This window comes from Bacillus rossius, chromosome 1 (assembly GCF_032445375.1).
Source record: "Bacillus rossius redtenbacheri isolate Brsri chromosome 1, Brsri_v3, whole genome shotgun sequence".
Classification (NCBI taxonomy): domain Eukaryota; kingdom Metazoa; phylum Arthropoda; class Insecta; order Phasmatodea; family Bacillidae; genus Bacillus; species Bacillus rossius.
This window is the reverse complement of record NC_086330.1, coordinates 162,617,895-162,632,160: the sequence shown is the minus strand read 5'-3', so window position 1 is coordinate 162,632,160 and position 14,266 is coordinate 162,617,895. Positions and strand designations below refer to the sequence as shown.

Here is a 14,266-nt window from a genome sequence, read left to right as displayed (position 1 = left end):
TCACAAAATTAATTTGGTTTATTTTATATATAGCTATTTCCAAATCTATAACAGTCGAAATCTTCCTATTTGAGCAAGGGAATGCCTTTTTTACTTAATTTACTTTACATTAATTTCTCTGAAGGCTACAATGGATGATCGCACACGACTTAAAAAATAATTTTGCGTCAATTTTACTATTTTTAGTTAAAATTGGCATGTTCTGTACTGAAAGTTACAGATACAGAAGGAAATTCATTCGACTCCTAATTAAAGGAATCGATACAAAAACTGTAGTTCTGATTATCTAACAACACTTCTAAAGAAAAAACTATACTTAACAACAGTGGAGTTACTTTTAAGATACTGTAGAATTTATATCATAATACCTGATAAATACATGTGCCTATATGTATCGTACGGCAGTGGATATTTTAATGAGGTTTACTAGCATTTTGTGTTTCGTATCCGTATACGTATCAATCAAAGAGTACCTATACACCGTGAAAACAAAGGAAAATGTCAGTGCTTAGATGGTGATGTGAGAGAAGTTTAAATAATAAGAACATTGAACCCACGTATGCTAACAATCAGAACGTGGATAGATTTAATTTTAGCCAAGCTCCCAAACTATTACAGCAAATAGGCCTACGCGACAATCGATTTATAATTATAGTACGTAATAAAGTATTATTTTCTTAATTATTTATAATTTAATAACTTCTTGGTCCATAGTACAGTTACATTAGGAATGATTTTCAATTAAATAAATTTATATTTATAAAAGATACCATTGAATCACAGAAAATTAACCCTTGTAAGTTAACAGAAAATCATAACATGTGTACTGGACATTAAAAAAAACTATACATATGCATAATTTGAAGGAAAAAAATACAGAGGACTTACCCAAGCTGTTTATACAAGTATGTGGTTGCGTTACACTGGAGCAGTTGTGTGTTATTATCTACCTGATAAGAAAACTGTGATAAACTTCCATATCAGGGGAATTACGTCAAAATCGCCCGGCTTAAAAGTCAGTAACGCGCCAATACTCTACAGCATTTATGAATAAAACTTTTTTTTTATAATTCTAATAGTTTTTTTAATAAACTTGCTTGTGTAATCTATGATGTAGGAAATTAACTTAAAACTTTTGATGGTTATAAACTAGGCATCCAATATTGACACTGTCCTTCCAAATTAAAATCCCAGGCAAGCGATATAATATACGTTTTTATCACAGCCTCACAACTCATTTAGGACCTATGCACACACATGGACCTGAGAAGCAGAAAGGCGTAAAACCCGAAATTAGTCCTTTAAGATATGCTTCTGATACAAAATTAAATTACTTAACATTTTCGAAATTTACTTTTTCGCCTTCATTACAGTATAATTATCTACACTTCAAAACTTCTATGAAAGTACCGAACTAATATGAATCCACAATATATTTTACTAAACAAAACTTGTACCATGACTCTTCTTGTTACATATTTGTGCATAAATAAAGTGTGAAACTCTAATCTATTTGAAGTAACAAGCATTAATCATTCGCATCTAACCACCGACTAAATTTATTAGTTATGAGCACTGAGTAGGTGGTACGGAGCATCATATCATGGAATCCGGAAGTCTCGAACTTGACCGTGAAGCGAAAATCCAGGTATAGTTAGCCCTGCAGTATAAAGCCGCATTAACATAGTCTGTGTAGTGTAACTTGTATTTGATTAGACAGTAGTATCTACCAATGGTCTACGTATCTTCCTGCCACCGTTGTTCTGTCAACATTGTTCGTAAACACCTCCATTGATTAGCGGCCCTAGACGTAGCGGGGCCCTTGCAGGGCCCAAATATTCTGGAGAGGAACCTCAGCCATTGGTCCGGAGGGCATGGAACAGTGGGCTCCGGAGCTTTCCTCGGGAGTCTGAAGAACAACCCCTTCAAAACAACTTTATAAAGCCAACCTGCAACTTAAATTTCGACTATGCCTCTTCTAATTTATGTTAAGAATTGTTGATATTCTTTCCTGTTCAGTTGTAGTCGGGTTGGTTTTATAAATGCTAACGATGAAATTCTGGTTTTGTCGCAATAATTGCATGAGACAATAAATTCTAAGAACATTTTTCTCATGTAAAATCGTAAGGTATTGACCAGCACGTTATATTACATGGTAACAACCATTAAAGTCTTCCTCTTTCCATTAATATCTATATATCTTTACAGTATGTATAAAATAAACTTAACAAACAAGGAAAATCAAATAAGGCCCAGCGCGGGGTCTGTTTGTAGCGAGGCCCTGCGTATTCTTGGCACTGGAGCCGCCCTTGCCTTCATGTGACTGGCGGTTTTCGACTGTTGGTGGCATCGGTTCGTGGAGGATACTACTCGTACATCGATTAAGTTTCCTCCAAAACTAAGGAAAGCTGGCTACATACAATAATCACTTGTTTTACTTCCATGTGTATAATATTTAAAATAAATAAATAATTTAGTTTTCAAAATTTGTTTTATTTCTTGTAATCTGATTTCTATCTAAGACTGAGTTTTCGTAGTATCCTATCGTATCCTACCAGTCGCATCTGCCGATAGTTTCCTACTGTATCCCACCGCTCGTATCCTAACGTATCCTGGACAGATCGGATTCCTATGATGAGATCGTATCCCTCTGATGAGATAGTATCCCGGCGATGAGATCGTTTCCTACCAAGTTGAATTTCCGTTCGTGTGTTTTTCGAATGTGCTTCCTTTTTGATGAATACGCATTAGTAGGTAAATATAGTAGGTCCTGGGGCAGGGGAGGGGGGAGGGGGATCCGGGGATCCGGCGGCAATCTTTGATTACTTCATTTCCGGCGGTCATCTTGGATTACGTCACTTCCGGCGGCCATCTTGGATTACGTCACTTCCGGCACCCATCTTGGATGACGTCACTTCCGGCAACCATTTTGTTTTTATCCGCCATTTTGTTTTCTAGAACATTCCGCCATTTTGAGTTTCGTCCACCATCTTAAAAATCTTTATTTATTATCCGATTTTAATGGAAAAAAATTTAAAATTTATAAAAAAATTAAATAATCAAAATTTTAAAATAAAATTAAAAAAATGTTATTTAATAAAATTTTAATTAAAAACCTACGCATCGAACACCCCACTCCTCTAAATTACAAATACATCATCTAGCACCCCCACCCCTCTGTTACAATAACATCGTCATCGAACACCCCACTCATTCCTGTTACAATTTTTCGTTACATCCACCATCTTGGAAAATCATAATTATTAACTTAGAAAATCAGGAAAAAATATATACACCATCGTTGTCTGCTGGAGGCAGCCATCTTATTTAGTGGAGACTGCCATCTTGATTTCATATGATGGGTGTCATCATCGGTTGTAGGTTTATAAAGTATGTTAGTGTATGTAAGGTCGAGTTACAATTCTCTACCAACATTGTTATGAACCTTATAGACCAAAATCCACAGAATCCACAAAATCCACAAAATCCACAGTCATTTTGCTGTTTTAACCGACATTTTTTCTTAAAGTCTTATCACTTATAGGTTTTAACTAAAATATATGTTATCAATACTATCGTTGTGGATGCGTTAGTTAAAGTAATGATAATTTAAAAAAACCTTTATTACTCCATCTTAGCGGACGAGAAATTTTTCCGAGTCCTAACTCACAAGTAATATTCTCTTCTCATGTTTGCGTACTCGTGTTTTAAAAGCTGCATGGAAGCAGATATTTTAATGTTTGTGTATAATTGCATTTCACCATTCTGTAAGACATTTATAAGTATCAGTACCTCGTGGGATATTGGTTCTATATTAAAAATAATAAACAATATGTAGGTAAAATTGTATTTACTAAATTAAGAACATATTTTACACATCAAAAATTGGGCAAAAACAGAAACAACACATAAAAAAACGGAAACTTTACAACAAAAATGAAAACTATACATCAAAAACATAATCTATATAACAAAAATGAAAACTGTACAGCAAAAACATAAACTGTACAACAAAATGAAAACTATAAAACGAAAAAAAACAACAGAAAAACTATAAAATTAATGGAAACAACAACCAAACTATTTACAGAAAAAAAATTATTCATCGCATCCAACATATCCGTGGGGGACCGTGCGGATACCATCTTCGCAGATCAACCGTTTGTCGTCCTCCCACGTTATGGCCAGCTTATTGCTGTACTCAGTATAGAGTATGTGCTGACGGGAGCGAATTGCTCTAACGCCTGCCCTCATTGTGCGGTGGTCTTGCAGGGCATCCAGGTAGTCATCGAATGTTATGTGGTTTTTGACCACACATCGCTGGATGCCCTTGGCCTTTTTCTCGCTCTTACCACCACACCTGTAGGCGTAGAGTTTGGCCCGTAGGCTTACAAACTCCTCCATCACTTCTCCCCCACATTCATCTTTGAATTTACCGACAGCTTTCTTGTTGATGGGGGAGAAGCATGGGTGGTCGGAAGGGTAGCAGCTGGTGTCGAATTTAGCCATCAGTGTAGGGTTGGCTTTGAGGTCTGAGTAAAAGTCTGTTGTCTGGATCTCATACACAAAACTGTCTGTATCCATATACATCATGTGAATATTGTCATGGTAACGGGGTTTCATGGTATTGTAGTGGAAGTCGTACATGAGAGTCTTTGAAAGATCTAGTACGGCCAGTCCGGCATAGATCGGCTTGTCGAAAATGATGGTCTCGTGATTAAGGTGGACTAGAGACAAATTCGGTTCGTACATTGTACGGTCCTTGAAGGATGGACGACAAACCAACTTCTTGAACCTCTTCTCAGAGCACACCAACTCCATTTTGAGCCTCCGCCTTTTATTTTCCATCAGTTTACCAAATGTCGAGTTCACAGCGAGCTTAAAGAACTCCTTCTCGAACTCGTTGGCTGCTGCTTTCCGCTTGTTGGTATTCAGCCGAATATAGGGCTCCAACCATGCCGACTGCTCAAACTGTAGGACTCGGTGTATCTTAGTCACTCTCAACCCATAAGATACTGCTTGCTGTAGGTTTTTGTAGTGGACAATGTAGTGCTCTTTATTTTCAAGTGTTGTCATCAGCTTTGATTGATTTGAGCCGGGCGGACACTGATTTACGGGGAGAAATGGCAGGTCTTTATGACTTTCGTGGAGCTCGGGAGGGTACTCCACATCACACTCAATAATGTAGCCTGTAGGAGAATCATCTGGAACAGACACGACATCAATTGATGTGTCTGCCCATTGGAAATGTCGAATTGGAAGCGGCAGAGACATCGCCCACCCGTACAAGTTATTTGCATCAATGTACTCCAGGAATGTGGATGGCTTGGATGCATCATATGTCTCAGGTATGTAGGAGTTATTGGCTACGCAATGACGTTTAATGCTTTGCGCTACTCCCCCCCTAATACCAGCCTCCACAAACATGTACATATCATAATCGGTAAGAAGCTCTAGCTGTACACCTGTAGTTCGAAGCATTGCATCGAAAGCGAACCCTGGACAAGAAATATAGTGAGACGGATCTAGGCTGTATGTCTCCAAACAGATGGAACGGAAATTCTCGAATACATCCGCCAAAATCAGAACATCCGTCTTTAGGTACAAGTCAGCGTACTCCCCCAAAGTAGCACACTGAAACTTGTCCCAGACTTTCACTGCATGAGCGTACTCCATCTCTGAAATCATGGAATCAGTCAGACTATTGTAGAAATCGCCGATAGGCGGAAGACTAGTATCATCTAGTCGAGCAAAAGAATCCACAAAATCATACGGGAAGACACCCTTGCGGGTAACCAACTCCAACTCATCAGGCGCGAAAAACTCAGCAGTACTGACAAACTTGTCTGCCGGCAAGAACTCAGCGAGCGAAGCAAGACCCCGACTCATGAAACGGAACGTATCGACAAACTGAATGCTGAACTTATCATACAACTTCTTGGAAAAAGTTATCAGCTTCTCCTCTGAATTCGGGATTATGAAGATGTCTTTACTGTCGTACCCCAACTTCCTGATAATGAAGTTCTGGTCGTACGTCAGGTTGTGGAAGAACACAATCAACTTTTTTGGTCTGCGCCTGAGAAGGTTGCAGTCATTACATGCAGGCCCCAGATATTCACCGGTAAAGTGATTGTGATCACGAACTTTCTTTGCAGTTCCTCCGAACTTTCCTGCACAGTAGCAACACACTCTTGCTTGCAGAAAAGCAGTGTTCTGTGCATGTGTGAGTGGAGTCATAGGAACAGATGTAGAAAATATTTTTTGTACATCATGACCAATCTCCACAATGCGTGAGATGAACTTATCCTCTGCGTCACAACCGCGATACAATTCAGGCTCTGATGGAAGTGCTGAAGTGAGGTGTACAGGAATGATGGTGTTATCAGCTTTCACATAAATGCAGTAGCTGTATGCTTTATGCTTTTGATACCGCAGCGTGTATGCTTCATCAGGATTCGGGTGGCATGTATGGATTTTCTCCAGAATAGCTTCAAAGTCGCAATATACCACGATGGGCATCTTATCAGCATGGTGGAAGTTTTTGAACTGCAGAACAGGTGGCTGCCCATTTTGATCGGGGAATGGCATTTCCATTCGAACAGCAGCATGCTGTTTGCAGAGCTCACTGTGTTTTTCCAAACACTGAAGACCAGTGAGCCCACTAACCCTATCCTGATCATCATAATGCTTGAAGCATCTTTTGCAGACATGAATTCGTTGCTCGTGTGTAGTGATTTGGGACCGAACCAGGGCAGAAAAATTTTTAATGTATGTGAAATGGGACGAATCGTCATTAACCAAGAGCAGAAGATCGAAATGAAGTTCTTTTTCTTCAGGAGCGACTCGTGCAGGTACAACATTCAGATTCTCGTCGATGCTGTAAATGTTGATGGAGACTCCAGGGTTCTGCTTTTCGAACAGCGGTATTTGCCTGATTGGAGTAGGAAACTCTATGTTCGTGAAGTTGAATTTCTCTTCCAAGTCATGGTATCGCTGGTTGACACGCTCAGGATTCCACCCTTCCACGTACTTCACAAGAATAGACCACTTAAAACACATGTGGTCTTCGAGGTTTTGTGGATTTATCACCGCATGTCTTGACTCGATGGTGGTAGGCAGTGAGATGTAGGAGCTGGCACGGAGTGGATCGAGCTTGTTTATGCGAAGTTGAAGTCGCTTAACGGCCGACAAAGTCCATCCGGACCCTTTTCCCATGTAGTCTTCCTCCTCCTTGCAGATCTTAGAGATGGACCCAGTAACTGCTTCCTCCACCTCATGAACTGTGTAGAGGGGCACATTAACGGTTTTGAACGCTCTCTTGTCTTCGCTAACATCCACAGGTTTTTCGTAATCACACTCAAGCACGATGTTGAATTTGAGTGGACCGTTCTCCTCTATCTCCTCTACAAGTTGGCTCATTATTTTTGCCTCGATGGAGTTCAGGTACGAGCAGATATCCTTGGCAGTACTTGATGTGTTTTCTGCCACGTACGTCTTCAAGTTGCCCTTGAAACCCACTTCGGCGGTGATGAAACCGTGGGCATTGGCCAAACCAGCCCCGGTCACCACCTTTGTTCGGCTGGTCAAAGGCTTGGGCGCAACTGCAGGCTTAACTGCTAATATCCTCTGCTTCTTTGTCGGAGGTGGAGCAGGCCCCTTGCATACCTTCATGTGGGCTTTTAACTTATCAGCCCTGGCGAACTCCTTAGCGCAGTTCTCGCAGGAATGCACTATGCGGTTTGCGTTAAGACCGCAAGCCGACTTCTCATGTCGTCTAGCAAAATCAGCACGGGCGAAGGCCTTGTAGCAGAAGCTACACCGCATTCCAGATGTAGCGACAGCTCCAGTGCATGATGCAAGGTGCTGCTGCATCTTATCGCTGCGTGCGACCATCTTTCCACATAGGTGGCACTGCTGGTGGTCACGATGCTGGTTCTCAGCACACTGACGCTCGTGCCGGTAGCGGTTGTTGCCTGCCGTGAATGTAGCAGAGCAGAAACGGCATTTCTGAATGGTAGATGTCATCATCACGACAATCGGTAGACTGGTCAAACGTACGGAACACGCAACGGTAGCTCGACGCACGGAGAACTATAACAAAAGAATTAAGAATACAATGTAGCTAGATGTTAACACGAAAAAGTTGCAAACATAACCTCAAAACTCTAGCCCTCAAGCTTACTAACCTAAACTGATAGCAATGTAACTAAATAAAAAAGTTACAAACATAACCTCAAAACTCTAGCCCTCAAGCTTACTAACCTTAACTGATAGTAATGTTACTAAATAAAAAAAGTTGCAAACATAACCTCAAAACTCTAGCCCTCAAGCTTACTAACCTAAACTACTAGCAATGTTACTAAATTAAAAAGTTGCAAACATAACCTCAAAGCTACTCCTTCATGTACAATCCTAAAAATGGTAGGATATTTAAAGTACTGATAAAAATTAAAGCTGAAAAATATTCAATGTTAACTAAGAATAATTGATTACATAACCTCAAAAATACTCTAATGCACATCCCAAAAATGCTAGAATATTTAAAGTACTGATAAAAGTTTAAACTGAAAAATTTCTGGTTACCTGCATATAAGTGCACAGAGAAAAAACAAGCTAGCTGATAACCTAAAAAAAGCTGAGAAACACGCAATGTTAACGAAACATGTAACATACCTCAGAAAACGATGAAGTGTAGCTGTAGAACACGAAGTAGCGTTGGCGGTAGAAATCGTGGTAGCAGAGAAACTCATACACGAACTTGCTCACTCAAACTCTAAGAACACACTGAAGCTCCGACAGCTAATCCTGTCCTTTTATAGCCTCGGACCTGATTGTTCTTGGAAAAACCATTAGGAACAGAGTATTTCTGTTGTATCCGCCAATAGGAATGTAGTACATGGAAGTACCATTGTCTTCGGAAAACCCGGCATGACTCATGTGCATGTCGTAGCAGGTCTGTGAGGGGTGGGGGTAGAAATGTAACCTGACAGCCAAACATGGGAAACCACTCTCGGGTAAAACCACTAATGACCTAGGTGATTAGAGATTAGGGCGCGAGGCACTGCCTGCATCGTGACTCATCACTCAGGAATGTCGTCTCGCAGTGCCGAGGGGACCCAAACAATAGACTTGACCATGCATGTTATAAAAGGTACATTAGTCCGCGACTTTGTGGCACCATGAGGCGCTCAGGAATGTCTGAGCCTGCCACAAACAGCTCGTCAAAGTGTCATCACGAAGCAATCTAGCTGCAGTCATGACGTGCGTGCTACAACAGGCCCGTTAGTCACCGACTTCGTGGCGCCAAGCTGACACTCGGGTAGACAGGTAGCTAAATGATAATACTATTAATGCAAGGAAATAAAAAAAAATTGGATATGTTTAATAAATTTATTTGAAAGTAAGAACACATTACAAAACTAAAACATAAAAAATTTATTCTACATTTATTATGACCAACATTCGTTTAAAAATTAATAGCATTTCATTGCGAACACTCTGTTGAATATCCACAGTATGACACATTTTGCGGATGTTCCAGGAACCAATCCTTTTCACAACCATTTAAGGAGACATTCCTTAAGCTCTCTTTTCATTGGTCAAATAAAACATCTCCCTCTCTTCCCCTTTTACAATGATGCTGCTTCAACATCACGCTAAAATTCTGTAAGACCAAAAAAAATTACTTTGCTTAAACCTTACGGTAGAAATTTCATCCTAGGATGCTGTTACTGCATCTAGAAATTAAAAATTATATTATCTCATACAGGTTTTATTTACATGTTAGACTTAACCATCCTACCACACACATGCACACACTTACACACACATGCGTGCGCATGCGTGCACTGAGATGAAATACATACCTGCCCACATAAGCTACTTTAATTTACAAAGGCAACATATTAAAACACATAATATTTAAATTTTGTGTAGATTGGATGGTACCAGAAACCATACTGCAAAACGAGTGGACAACACTCCAGTCTTTACTAGGATTGGGCTGACAGATTGCCTATGGAACGTCCTTGTTGCCTTCAACGACTCAGAATTAATACTTTTATCCATCAAAAAACAACAACAGTTTAACTAAGCAAAAATACACCCCACATCCCTCAAAAAATTGTTATTACACAATACATTATTTACATTGCAGGAGACCGTGCATACGAAGTGCGCAGCTTCAGGTTAGAAATATTGATTAAAATAACTGCTAAAGATGCTAATTTGTTTATGAAAAAATTGGACATGAAATACAGACACTTGGCTATTTACACACACATACATACATACATACACCCTGCATTGCTTCAGAAGGAAGTACGATATTTTGAAAACTACTCAAGACTTACATCTGTGTATGAAAAGGAGCTAAAAAGTAAAATTTTTTCAAAGTTAATTTTAGAGATGAAACATCATGTGCAAGTCCTTGCATGCGAGAACATTTTATTACGCAATTATCTTCATTTTTCCCAAACCATAGGTCTGATGTCTGGATACCACACAAATCTCATACTTAACATATGCACTATGAGATGACTGCACGCCAGTCCAAGCCCCCTGCGCTTAGAGACGAAACTGCACTAGAAGCGCTAGCAAGCATTGCAATTATCTCGCTTCACTTATGCAGATTCACCTCTGACTAGGTGGACCTCCTGAAACAGTAAACATAGTCCAGTGAAACACATTAAAATAATGCATTTCAAAATAATTGAATAATATAAAACACTACCTACATATTTCTAGAAAATCACCACGCAACTGACAGCCCTTTCAATCACAATTCTGCGAATGCTATCACAGAATGCTATATTTAGAAAGAAAGGATCATTCATTCCTTCATTATGGAACACAGTAATACATCAAATGAAGAAAAACAAAAAAGGCACACACTTCGTTCTTAGACTCGTGCTGCCCCCTTGACAGAAAGAAAAGATTTTACACATAAAATAGTATATATTACTTTTCCAGCGATGAAGCTGTACTAATATCACCTTGACAAGCTTAGATGATCTAGGGAGAGACAAAGTAAATATATTAACAAAAAAAGTCAACTATAAAACAGTTACAAACAAAATAAATAATATACCTTCGATTACATATTTTGCTCAATGTAATAAATGAGAGAACACAAACATTTGCTTAAATCACTATTTATCAATTTTAAACTTTCGTGTACATCAGGAAAAAATATATAGTATCAGTCATTATTAGTTGTAATGTAAAAAATGCAAAACAGTTTCTTGGTGGGATGTGGAATGCTCACTCACGATCGAAAAAAGGAGGGGCTTCGCTGTAACTCAAGGGGAGAGGGAAACCATCTTCAAAGTTGCCGTTTCTCATATATTTGGATATATAGTAATCAAGCAAGTAATAACATTTGGGGGTATAATCTCCGTCTGATTAAAGTTTATTTGCTAACATGAATTCACAAATTAAACGAATCTCTGAGTACATTTGCTTATCTTTTATAGAAAAAGATGCACAGATTGATTGTTTTATCATGAATAACCAGGAGCACACTAAAAAAACCAGGAGCACACTTAAAAAAAACCAACGAAATTCTCGCCAATAATAACCAACAGCACACGAACAATAGAAAAAAAAAGATTTGTCAGTAATAACATGCAGCATGCGGAGAAAATCACCAAAATATTGTCAAGAATAACCATCAACACATGTAGAATACCAATAAAGACCTGACATGAAAAAGGCTGAAATGCACGGAGAAAATCATCAAATTCTTGTCAGATAAAAAAAGCAGAAGCACATGAAAAAAAAAGCACATGTAGAAATCTATCGAAATTTCATGTGAAAAAATACGAGCACTCAGAAAAAACCATCAGGGAGAAGATGTTTAAAAATATCATGAATTATCAATTTTTATTTAAAAAGTTCAAATTAAATCCTGCTAGAACTCTCATGTTGCTTAAGCAAAGAGTTCACAAGCTGACTTGTGCCAGAACTCTCAAGTTGCTTAAGCAAAGAGATCTAGCAGGATTTAATTTGAACTTTTTAAATAAAAATTTATAATTCATGATGTTTTTAAACATCTTCTCCCTGATGGTTTTTTCTGAGTGCTCGTATTTTTTCACATGAAATTTCGATAGATTTCTACATGTGCTTTTTTTTTCATGTGCTTCTGTTTTTTTTATCTGACAAGAATTTGATGATTTTCTCCGTGCATTTCAGCCTTTTTCATGTCAGGTCTTTATTGGTATTCTACATGTGTTGATGGTTATTCTTGACAATATTTTGGTGATTTTCTCCGCATGCTGCATGTTATTACTGACAAATCTTTTTTTTTCTATTGTTCGTGTGCTGTTGGTTATTATTGGCGAGAATTTAGTTGGTTTTTTTTTAATGTGTGCTCCTGGTTTTTTTTTAGTGTGCTCCTGGTTATTCATGATAAAACAATCAATCTGTGCATCTTTTTCTATAAAAGATAAGCAAATGTACTCAGAGATTCGTTTAATTTGTGAATTCATGTTAGCAAATAAACTTTAATCAGACGGAGATTATACCCCCAAATGTTATAACTTGCTTGATTACTATATATCCAAATATATGAGAAACGTCAACTTTGAAGATGGTTTCCCTCTCCCCTTGAGTTACAGCGAAGCCCCTCCTTTTTTCGATCGTGAGTGAGCATTCCACATCCCACCAAGAAACTGTTTTGCATTTTTTACATTACAACTAATAATGACTGATACTATATATTTTTTCCTGATGTACACGAAAGTTTAAAATTGATAAATAGTGATTTAAGCAAATGTTTGTGTTCTCTCATTTATTACATTGAGCAAAATATGTAATCGAAGGTATATTATTTATTTTGTTTGTAACTGTTTTATAGTCGACTTTTTTTGTTAATATATTTACTTTGTCTCTCCCTAGATCATCTAAGCTTGTCAAGGTGATATTAGTACAGCTTCATCGCTGGAAAAGTAATATATACTATTTTATGTGTAAAATCTTTTCTTTCTGTCAAGGGGGCAGCACGAGTCTAAGAACGAAGTGTGTGCCTTTTTTGTTTTTCTTCATTTGATGTATTACTGTGTTCCATAATGAAGGAATGAATGATCCTTTCTTTCTAAATATAGCATTCTGTGATAGCATTCGCAGAATTGTGATTGAAAGGGCTGTCAGTTGCGTGGTGATTTTCTAGAAATATGTAGGTAGTGTTTTATATTATTCAATTATTTTGAAATGCATTATTTTAATGTGTTTCACTGGACTATGTTTACTGTTTCAGGAGGTCCACCTAGTCAGAGGTGAATCTGCATAAGTGAAGCGAGATAATTGCAATGCTTGCTAGCGCTTCTAGTGCAGTTTCGTCTCTAAGCGCAGGGGGCTTGGACTGGCGTGCAGTCATCTCATAGTGCATATGTTAAGTATGAGATTTGTGTGGTATCCAGACATCAGACCTATGGTTTGGGAAAAATGAAGATAATTGCGTAATAAAATGTTCTCGCATGCAAGGACTTGCACATGATGTTTCATCTCTAAAATTAACTTTGAAAAAATTTTACTTTTTAGCTCCTTTTCATACACAGATGTAAGTCTTGAGTAGTTTTCAAAATATCGTACTTCCTTCTGAAGCAATGCAGGGTGTATGTATGTATGTATGTGTGTGTAAATAGCCAAGTGTCTGTATTTCATGTCCAATTTTTTCATAAACAAATTAGCATCTTTAGCAGTTATTTTAATCAATATTTCTAACCTGAAGCTGCGCACTTCGTATGCACGGTCTCCTGCAATGTAAATAATGTATTGTGTAATAACAATTTTTTGAGGGATGTGGGGTGTATTTTTGCTTAGTTAAACTGTTGTTGTTTTTTGATGGATAAAAGTATTAATTCTGAGTCGTTGAAGGCAACAAGGACGTTCCATAGGCAATCTGTCAGCCCAATCCTAGTAAAGACTGGAGTGTTGTCCACTCGTTTTGCAGTATGGTTTCTGGTACCATCCAATCTACACAAAATTTAAATATTATGTGTTTTAATATGTTGCCTTTGTAAATTAAAGTAGCTTATGTGGGCAGGTATGTATTTCATCTCAGTGCACGCATGCGCACGCATGTGTGTGTAAGTGTGTGCATGTGTGTGGTAGGATGGTTAAGTCTAACATGTAAATAAAACCTGTATGAGATAATATAATTTTTAATTTCTAGATGCAGTAACAGCATCCTAGGATGAAATTTCTACCGTAAGGTTTAAGCAAAGTAATTTTTTTTGGTCTTACAGAATTTTAGCGTGATGTTGAA

At 38.1% G+C, this 14,266-nt stretch overlaps 1 protein-coding gene across 6 annotated transcripts in view; it reads right to left on the bottom strand.

Moving 5' to 3' along the window:
* The window catches only part of LOC134527076 (trehalase-like), a 302,312-nt gene that overhangs the window by 129,578 nt on the left and 158,468 nt on the right, over positions 1-14,266 (bottom strand). Inside the window, exon 1 of one of the 6 annotated variants that reach the window (XM_063359413.1) lies at positions 889-939. The exons of the other annotated variants lie outside the window; for them this stretch is intronic. The gene's annotated coding sequence lies outside the window, so the exon portion shown is untranslated. Of the gene's footprint in view, positions 1-888; positions 940-14,266 lie in introns of those variants that run through there. 6 annotated transcript variants of the gene reach the window in all.